The sequence below is a fragment of the Anabrus simplex genome, chromosome 1 (genome assembly GCF_040414725.1).
Source record: "Anabrus simplex isolate iqAnaSimp1 chromosome 1, ASM4041472v1, whole genome shotgun sequence".
Classification (NCBI taxonomy): Eukaryota; Metazoa; Arthropoda; class Insecta; order Orthoptera; family Tettigoniidae; genus Anabrus; species Anabrus simplex.
Window position 1 is genome coordinate 1,376,693,614 of NC_090265.1, and position 11,249 is coordinate 1,376,704,862.

At 37.7% G+C, this 11,249-nt stretch overlaps 1 long non-coding RNA gene across 1 annotated transcript in view; it reads right to left on the minus strand.

Annotated features, from left to right (window-relative positions):
• Positions 1 to 10,187, minus strand: part of LOC137501871 (uncharacterized) — a 71,532-nt gene extending 61,345 nt beyond the window's left edge. Inside the window, exons 1-2 of the long non-coding RNA XR_011018663.1 lie at positions 10,125 to 10,187; positions 533 to 597 (exon numbers count right to left, since the gene is read on the minus strand). This is a non-coding gene — a long non-coding RNA (uncharacterized lncRNA). The remainder of the gene's footprint in view (positions 1 to 532; positions 598 to 10,124) is intronic.
• Between the last annotated feature and the right edge of the window lie 1,062 nt (positions 10,188 to 11,249).

Sequence of the window (11,249 nt, forward strand, 5' to 3'; positions counted from 1 at the left end):
CAGAGTTTATGGTGTAGCTGTTTACATTCTCCTTCATATATACAAGTGTATGGAAGATATAAAGGCTAGGCAATGGTAAAATAAAATAAAGTTTAAAGTATTTCTTGCAGCTTGTCCTCCTGCCGACACCGGCCATTCCTCTAATTATTTTCTTTCGTAACTTAAAGATGACTTTGCTATATCGTGAATTCCCCCAGTAAATTATTCCATAGGTTAGTATGGGATGGACATATGCAAAATACATAATTTGGCAAGCCTTTAAATTAAAACTATTTTTCAAAGATATTATCATGAAATAAATTCTACTAAGCTTTTTCCCTATAAACTCTGTATGTTTTTCCCAGGTTAATGATTCATCCATCCACAAGCCAAGAAATTTTGTTGATGATGAGTACTCAATTATGGTCTCTCCAAATGATATTGGACTAATCTCCATATTTAAATTAATCTTATGGTGAAATCTAATCACAGAAGTTTTCTGTTTACTTAAAATTAATTTATTATCTTGAAGCCAGCTCAGGATATTACTCACAATATTACCTGCCTTCAATTCTAACCCTTCAGAACTTTCATCAGCTACAAAAACAGTAATATCATCTGCAAACAAAGTTAATTGCACTCCTTGAATATCATCGACAATTTGGACGATATCATTAATAAATACTAAAAATAATAATGGTCCTAAAACTGACCCCTGTGGAACACCATGATCTATGTTTCTGGCACAGGAATACACATTCTTAATTACATTTTTGCTCAAATCAGTACCGGTATATGATATTTCAACAATCTGTCTTCTATCCCCTAAAAATGATTTGAACCAGTCATAGGCCATTCCCCGAACTCCATACATATATAACTTTTCTAAAAGCAAGCTGTGGTCAATTATATCAAAAGCTTTTGTTAAGTCCAAAAAAATACCTAAACATGCAACCTTCCCATCTAGTGTGTCATATATCTGTTCAATAAAGTTAATGAATGCTGTGGTAGTTGATCTATTTTTACGAAAGCCATTCTGGCAACCAGCTAATATATTATGCTTCTCTAAGAATGATAACAGTCTATCGTACATAATTCTTTCCAGTATTTTGGAGAATACAGAGGGGAGGCAGACAGGCCTATAGTTACCAGCATCTTCTTCACTACCCTTTTTATGTATCGGAACAACTTTGGTTACCTTGAATTTGTCTGGAAATTTACCAGTGGTTAGTGACAAATTTATCAAATAACAGAGAGGCTTGATTATGTATTGGTAACAGCATTTAATGAGGTAGTTTGAATAACCATCTAAACCAGAAGACTTATTTTTACCCATCTGTTTTATTATCTTATCTATCTCTTGCTCAGTCACAGGAGTAAGAAACATGGATGATACATTCCTGTGAACTGTATTCAAGTTTGTTCTTGTCACTGATGTTTGAAAATTTTCCGTTAACCTCAAAACTGCTTCTAGAAAATAGTTACTAAATATTTCTGCAACTTCTTCTGGATCATTGACTTCTTTCCCTGCATTTGTAAGAGTAATATTATTTTTTAATGGAACTAGAGTACCTTTCTCCCTTTTTATAATGTTCCACATACATTTAGACCTGTTTTTAGAATTTTTTTAGCTCATTCTCATTATGCAATCTTTTGGCAGCCTTCAAAACTTCTTGATATATGTTTTTATATTTCTTATAATAATCCTTCAATTCAGATGAGGTGTTACTCCCTTTCACAAATTTGCTTAAAAACCTTAATCGTCTACTTGAATTTCTAATTCCTGTTGTAATCCACCCATTCCTATAATTCTTTACAATTACCCTTTTGACTGGTATTGCCACTTGATAATAATAATCGAACAAACCCAAAAACTCACTGAAGGCCTCATTAGTCGAGTTATTTCTATATACACTCTCCCAAGTTTCCTTGGCCAATAACTGGTTAAAATATGAAATATTTTCCTTGTTACACATTCTAGATTCCCTGTAAATTACATTGTTATTTTTTAAATTATGGTTTCGTATTACCCTAAAATTTAGATGTACAATTTGAGCAAAATGATCCGAAAAACCTGTATCATAAACTTCTATTTCATAGTTCCACATTTCCTCATTCAATACAACTTGATCTACTGCTGACTTTGTATCCCCAGATATTCTAGTTGGTTGATTTACAACCGCCTTTAGACCGTACAAGGAAAACAACATTTCTAGCCTTTGCTTATCTCGCCCATCATTGTTCCCTAAAAAATCTACTTTGAAGTCGCCCATGATTATTACATTTTTGTTCTTATTCTGTAGGTCATCTAAAATAATTTCAATATTATTATAAAAAGTTTCAACATTACTAGACGGATTTCTATAAATACATATAAGTATTAACTTATAATCCACTAGTTCAACAAAGCTACCCTCGAAATGCTCCTCTACATTCAGATATTCAAATTTATCCAACTGCTTACATTTTATATTATTATTCACATATATACATGACCCTCCACACTTCATTTTCTTTCTACAAAACTTACTTGCAAGAGCATAACCTTCTAATACAAAGTTTGAAATCTCATCCTCTATCAACCAATGTTCAGTTAAGCATAAAACATCATACCCTTGTAGGTTATCTGCCAACAGAACCTCCATCCATATTGCTCATATCAATTATTTCTGTATTTTGAAAGCATTTGACAATTTTCTGTAGCCGCCTGTTTGTATCAACTAACTTATTTACACAAGACCATTCAATTAAATCATGTCGATGTGGAATATTACATAATATTACATTGGTGGTCTTTAATTTGCAAAGTGCTTTCTTCACCCCAGAAATCACATTTGATGCTTCATTTCTAGCAATATCATTCGTCCCTGCCATAATAACCACGTAGTCATTCTCATTAAGTGTTCCCATCTCTTCCATATCTGACTGAAGAACCTCTTTGAACAGAGCACCTGGCTTGACAAAACCTACAACTTCAGTCTCTGGTAGCATATCACCAAGTTCGACAGCAATACCCCGACCATGGCTATCCCCGTACACAACTACCTTACATTCTTTCTTCTTCAACCCCAGTGCAAGCTTCCTTGTAATGGCTGGAACGTTATTAATCTTTACACATTCTTCTTCACTAGAGGTAATTGATTCGAGGACCTGGAACTTATTCCTTAATTCAATACCTAGGCCTACGCCCCGATCATGATTAGTTTTAGGCCTACTGTTGCAACTCCTCGTACTTACTTCCGACCATGTCTCAGTTTGCACTTCAGTCACACCATTTGAACTAAGTCTATTACGTTTAATACTTTCAATGTCTTCCCTTAACATTCGAATAATTTCATCACTTGAGGCCAATTCGGATAATAAATTAACACAGTCAACACACTTTCCCGCTTTGGCATGCACGATGCGTGCGTCACATACACAAACATTTCGCGAATTATTTTTCCTTTGGCCTATGACCTGATCCACACTTCCACTGGTATTTGACACCTTCTTCTTCCCGTCATTAAATTCTATGCACTCACTACTTTCCATTAAACTATTACATTTCTGAAAATTCTCAACAGCTTGAGGAGCAATACGACCGGCAGGCGCCATGTTCTAAGGGGAAGATACATTTATTGAAATATTATTTATGAAAGTTTATGGTTTTACAAACTACCCAACACCACATAGACAACAATAACACGGGAAACGGCCTTTTTTCTTTCTTTCTTTCTTAATCTGCTTACCGTCCAGGGTTGGCTTTTCCCTCGGACTCAGCGAGGGATCCCACCTCTATCGCCTCAAGGGCAGTGCCCTGGAGCTTCAGACTCTGGATCGGGGATACAACTGGGGAGGATGACCAGTACCTCACCCAGGCGGCCTCACCTGCTATGCTGAACAGGGGCCTTGGTGGGGGATGGGGTGATTGGAAGGGATAGAGAAGGAAGAGGGAAATGTAGCAGCCGTGGCCTTAAGTTAGGTACCATCGTGGCATTTGATTTGAGGAGAAGTGGGAAACTACGGAAAACCACTTCCAGGGTGGCTGAGGTGGGGATCGAACCCACCTCTATTCAGTTGACCTCCCGAGGCTGAGTGGACCCGTTCCAGCCCTCGTACCACTTTTCAAATTTTGTGGCAAAGCCGGGAATCGAACCCGAGCCTCCGGGGGTGGTAGCTAATCATGCTAACCACTACACCAAAGGCAGACGGGAAACGCCCTTTAGCACCAAAATGTTCGAATGATGAAAGTAGTGCACTCAACATTCTAAACAATAAAACAGTATTGTTATGGTATTTGCATTCTTGAAATAAAGAATAGTTAACAGTTTATAATGTTGGAGAATTTAGTTCATTTTAAAACCATTAGATGTCACTTGAATGCGATCACTGCTCGCCATAACACGGATAGGCGCGCGGGCTACAGCTGTAGCCCAACCGACTTTGAAGTGAGATTGTGGAAAGACAACTTCAGTAAGCAGTGCCAGAACACAGTAAATCCTGAGAACAGCGTGACGAAGAAAGGTACTGATAGTCTCCCCTTCTACGGCCAGCGAGTCTAGGAGTGAGGGCGAAAACAAAATGGCTGGGCTACACCCGTAGCCCGCGCGCTTAACGGAGGGTTAAATTCCAGCCGATAATAATTTTGTTCATCGTGAATTTCAGTCCGACCGGCTGCAAACTCTCTACACCACTTATGAACATTTTTGACATCCATGCATGACTCACCATACACTTCCGTCAATTGGTGATGAATATCAATCGGTTCAGTACCTTTTGCGTTCAAAAACCGAATAACTGTGCGCACTTTGCACTTGGCGGTAACATCCAGCGGGAGCTCCATTCTCCTTGCTAGGTACTTTACGTCGCACCGACACAAATAGGTCTTATGGCGACGATGGCATAGGAAAGGCCTAGGAGTTGAAAGGAAGCGGCCGTGGCCTTAATTAAGGTACAGCCCCAGCATTTGCCTGGTGTGAAAATGGGAAACCACGGAAAACCATCTTCAGGGCTGCCGATAGTGGAATTCGAACCTACTATCTCCCGTATGCAAGCTCACAGCTGCGTGCCTCTACGCGCACGGCCATCTCACCCGGTAGCTCCATTCTCAACGGCTGCCAAGCCAAGACTGAGTGCCTCAGCGCGGCGTGCGCATGTTTATATGCGAGCGCTGGAAACACTCTTCACAATATTGTGACCCAAGGTAACTAGAATAAAAGGTAGGCTACTCCGGCGGTTGAAGCTTCCATTGGCTGGAGTGCTATGACGTCATGGGATATGAACGATAGCGAGTTAAGTACACAGTCGCAGTACAGCAAGCCTGTGAGTTCTCGTGCCTGTGAAATATCTTCTCAATCTTCATCAAATAATAGTCTGGTTTAGTCCGATTTGATAAGTAACGGCACTTCCAATAGATTTAAAAACGAGAAAATGCGTTAAATTTCGTCACATGCTGAGCAGGTAGAACATCAACTATCAAATACATGACATATAATACGATAAGAAATAAAATATTGCCATGCAACTCAAAATAATTATTTTATTTCCTGATGAAGTAAATGTTTTTATCAAATGGCATAGGAAAATATACATCATATGGACATCTTTATGAAATTATATTAAATTATTAAAACGTACGTATCAGGAGACTTAATTACTTGATGAACCAGCCCAAAGCTTAGCCTTCTTATTGGCATATTTTCTCAGTGCTAGCTCCTTACTCTTTGCATTAAAATGCCATATCCTAATAAATGGCCTGGTCCTTATGTAGAGACAAATTATTTTGTCATGGAATACTAGAAATTTTGACTAAATAATAGCGAGTTTTTATTACATTTTTACATCTGGATACAGTCTTACCGTGAAACACACCAAATGAAATTTCGAACTGGACTATATTATTTTACTACTCATGACTGGGATGTGTGAGGCCCCCTTTGAAATAACCGAGATCCAGTAATAGGTCTCTTTTCACACAACATTTTTGTCTCTTTCTTCGTATTTACTATATATCGGATCACGGATACTGAATTATTTCACGAGCTTCGAAATATAAGTTATTAGCACATAATAATGTTAATGTTATTGGATTTTACGTCCCACTAACTATGTATCTGAGCACCTTCACCAGCGGACTGAGATAGGATCGAACCTGCTAAGTTGGGTTAAGAAGGCCAGCGCTCTACCATTTGAGTTGCTACTCAGCCCGGCTATTAGCATATAACAATAATTATAGAAAATATGATTTTTACTCAGTCATTTATATCTGACACCTTTTTACCGTACGAGCTGTAATAATGGAGATATTCAAGAGTTTAGTACAAAGTGTTTCAACAATCAAGCATTGCTGACGAAGAAGCATTGCTATGCCATCACAGTAGCAAACTAACTGGCTATGATGGTTGTTGTCGTTATTGTCTTTATAATATGCAAAATAATAATAATGTTATTTGTGTTACGTCAGACTAACAACATTTACGGTTTTCTGAGAGTCGAGGTGCTGTAATTTTGCCCCACGGGAGTTCTTTTACGTGCCGACAATTTATAGCACCACACACGTTTCCATAATATGTTGACTGCATTTTAATCATTACAGTGGTTCTACTTAAGAAAACTGACAACACGAACACTGTTCACGTAGTGAACCACTATAAAAGTATTATGTATCCGTGATCCGATATACAGTAAATATGTAAAAAGAGATAAAAATGACGGTCGGTCACTTGCTTTCTTGGCTTACGCTGCGTGAACCATCAACGATAGACCCCAAGTGTAAGCGTCCGAAATGTAGAGCATAGAAACCTCTACAAGAAAGTCTGGGATTGCACATACCTATTTCCAACCGGCTGCCCTCTAGAAGCGATTTTATGCAACAGTCCGCGGTAAAAAATATAACTCATTAAAATTAAATAATTATTTTGATATTATCCTCGAGTTCCTCATCAAAATAAATTGTTTGACCTCCTCCAGTATTTTATAAGGATTACAATAACCTTGTCAGGACATTATTTGCATGAATGGTTCAGAAGTTATGACCATTTTAGACTGTAGTGGTAATACGTGTCGGCAGGAAGGGCGAGTGCTGTCTCGTATCACATGACGTCACGCAGAAGGCGGCCAGGGAGAGGAAAAAGTGAGCGTGATGCGGGAAGAGACCCCCTGATTTTGACCAACAGCCACACGATCAGAGTTCTGTATTTATAAAATAATAGGAGACCTGATTTTTGGGATAATAATAATAATAATCGTATGGCCTCAGGTACCGTGTGCAGACATTTCGATTTGACGCCATGTGGATGTCTGCTTGTCAATTTCGACGTTCCATTTTACTCTAGGCCCACTAGATGGCAGACAGAGTAAACCGGATCTCTCTTGGGCGTCTATGGCTGAGATTTAGTGAATTTTGTCAGGTAAACACCAAAAATGTGTCACCAGAGATCTTTTACATGCCGACATCGTACGACATGGAGTATTGCATGGACTTTTTTCCGTCCTTCAAAAATTCGACTACCTCTGCCGGGTTTGAACCCGCTATCTTGGGATCTGGAGGCCGACACTCTACCACGGATCCACAGAGGCAACTATTTTGGGGATTACCCTCGTAGTTACTTTCTTACTCAACTTCTTTTCTTCATTCTGAATCTCTTTATCTCAGCAGTCTCCCATTCCTATTCTATTTAGAATTATTTTCACATTGGTTACCCGGTAAACATCGTGTAGATGTTTCATTTGATGTTGGTATACTAAATTCAACATTTTCTTCCTGTTTCCCCTACTTATTCTTCACCAATATTTTATTACCTTTTTAGGTATATCTGCTTGTATACTTATATCTTCACATAGAATTCTAACTCCACTATTAGCTGTACATTCTGGTAAACCCATTATTATTTTGTAGAACTTGTTATATATTACATCTAGTTGTTTACTGCCTACTTCAGTCCCCCATAATTCTGCCCCATACAATGCTCTGAATTTTACAAGCAAATTCAGAATATTTTTCTGGCATCTTCCTCTCCAAATACCTCATGCTAGATAGAGTGGCCAGTCCTTTAACTTTTGCTCATCTCATACATTCATTCTAATTACTGTTAGATGCTAGTATAATTTTATTAAATATTTTTGTTATTATTCCCAACATATGGCTGTTGTTAACTAACTCTTTCCAAAATTCATAAGTGATTCCACTAATAGCTCCTGATTTTCCCCTCTTTCTTTTTTTCATTGCTTCTAATACTTCATCCAGAGTTATTGAATCAAAGGCGAGAGCGTTTTCCGTATATCTATATATATGTAAGTCTCATTTTTATTATCTGACCAAATCAAAAGCTTTCTGTAAATCTACAGCTGTAATATATAATTTACCATCTTTTGCCTTTAAGTAATTATCCATTGTTGTTTTAAAGGCAAATATATTATCAGAAGTTCTCATTCCTCTAGTAATCCCTTGAAATGCTCTATCCATTCATCGTTGTTTAAGTTTGTTTGGTTGCTACTCTTATTTTATTTATAAATTTTGGTTATTTTCACCCAGACTTCCTTGCTTTCACTTCCTTTACAAAATCTATAGAACACTTGAACCTCTTTATACTCCCTCCTTTTCTACGGAATTATTTCCTTAACTCCTGTGATCCCTCATTTATATACAGTTTTAGTGCCCTTATCACTTCAGATTTCCTTTTTTTTTTTTTTTTTTTTTTTTTTTACACTCATCATTATACTAAAAGTTTCCATTATTTTCACTTCTCCTTCTCTTTCTTATAAACATTTTGCTACCACATATTGTTCTTTCCACCATTTGTATTGCTTTATGAATGCCATTATTCTTTATCATATTTTCAATACCTGGCTTCAAAATGTCAAATATTTCCCCTCTAATCCCTAAATTCATCTTTCCATCTACACCTTACCACCTGCTTTTCTGTACATTAGTAATCTGTTGCATTAACGAGATGGTGGGTTCGAATCCTAGTATTGGCAGCCCTGAAGATGGTTTTCTGTGGTTTCCCATTTTCACACCAGGCAAATGCTGGGGCTGTACCTTAATTAAGGAAGGAAAAAAAAAACCTGTTTTCCCTTTGATTTTCATTCACTTCTCTGCAACCTATTAACAACTGGAAAATGATGAGATGCTGCCCAGTTCTTTACCTTTATGTCTTTAATACAATTCAATGCCCCTCTAGAAGGGATAGCCAGATTGATAGTACCACCTCCTGAATCAACAATATGTTTCACCCCCCAGTCACCAACCACTTACTATATATAGTTCCTTTATTGCACACATTTCTAATAGTTTTTCTCGTTTGTGTTTCATTCATTCATTCATTCATTCATTCATTCATTCATTCATTCATTCATTAATATTTTGTCTATTTCTCTACCGGATACAAGATTTCTCTCACCCACCCTTGCATTAAGATCTCCCATTAGAATTATCCCTGCATCATTATTATTATTATTATTTTTTGATTTAATCTGATTTACTCCTCCAATGAGCTCATCAAAGAAATTTTTTCTTCTGGTTGGTTATAGCAGAATCACAATTCTCTCCCTCTTTCCTTTTGATTATCTTCAGCCAGACTATTTCATCGAGGTCTGATTCCACTCGTTCTACCTGCTTACCTAGTGCTTCCTTTACAAACACAGGTATCTTCCCAGATAACTACGTTTACATACTTTTTTTTGTACTCCAGATGTCATAACCCATATCTATACTTCACATCCTACTGGAAGCCATGTTTCAATCATTCCTGTAATCTCATTTTCACACATTAATTTCCTTACCTCCTCATTTTGCAGCTTATTGAATACGCCCCCTACATCTACACAACCTATGTGCCAGACTAGTTATTTGTCCTGAATGAGTAAATTCATAATTCCAATATAACTGGTCCACTATAGGAAATTATACATTTCCTGGCAACCAAGAATGCATTAGTTGGAAACTTTATAATTTCCAATAGCAGACCAGTTATATTGGAATTGGTTATTTACCTGTTGATATATCCAGAATACTTACAAGTCTACTACAAGTGACTCATGTTTTTTTCTATTTGTATAATATGTCCACTTGGGAAACTAATTATTTCATCATGTGTACCCCTATCTTTGCTTGTACTCCCCACCCCCTTTTTACTCCAAATATCTCTTGAAGTTAATGGTACCTTGTATTTATATCCTTCTTTCTGTTTGTGCTGTCATCCACTTGGAAACAGCTTCCTCTTCTGCTGCTACAGCTGTTCTGGACTGCTGATGTCCCAAGGTCATTGTTCTATGCATGTCATCACTCCAACTTCTGCCTACCTCAGCCATTTTTGCCTGGTCATCACTCACTAGCCTACCTGCCTGCCTGCCAGCCATGAAACCAGTGGCGGCTGGTGCAAAAAATCAGTTGCGTGCTGTAACCCATCCCCACTCCAAAAAATAAAAATATTTAGAAACATACCGGTATGTGGTTTTCAAGAGCTATCCACTGAGTTTTCCACACTGATCAAACTCACAAAAACCCCAACACATATGCACATTCCTCATAAAAGCTATATAATTAAAACACACAATAACACCTGCAGTGGCAAAATATACACGAACTCAAACACTTGGTGTGAGCACGCAAAAACAGAACTTCCCAATGTTACCAACATCATTGAAAAAAGAACAGCAACGTCGTAATGCAAAATTACATGTTATGTTTTTATAGTGACATTTATAAACTAGACATTTTTAATTAAAGAAAATCACAATATCATGTCCTTATTTTGACAACATAGTTCATTGATTTACAAATGTGGCTATGGAATAGGCAAGTTGGTAGTATTCTATCCTCCTTGGTATTAAAAGACCTGGCGGGAATAACTCTACAGTATTTTGTTTTCCCGTTTGCTTTGAGCGATCCCTTCATAAATACTACCGCCAAGTCAAGAGGGTCCCAGCTGCCATGTTCTCATATCGGTCGTAATGCAAGTGTGACTAGTGCTAGTGCTGCCTCTCTGTGGTCGAACGAAGAATCGCTATGAAGTGATGTCTTGGCTGTTGTTTCCACAGCCTATCGGAACACATTCTCTTTGTATCGGAAAAGTTCGGCACGCATGCGCAAAAGGCAGAGTTCCTGGTTTCTGGCTAAGACATTCTCGCTGAACGCTGAGCTGTGATCGTACAGCACCCGGTGTGGAGCGCACCAGTAATTAACTGGTTGTGAGGGGAGTTGAATAATTTCCTATTCTTTGGCTGACGTCTTTTTCAATGCCCTGTATTTGATTGTAGATAATATTTTTAAACTAATTAATTTATTT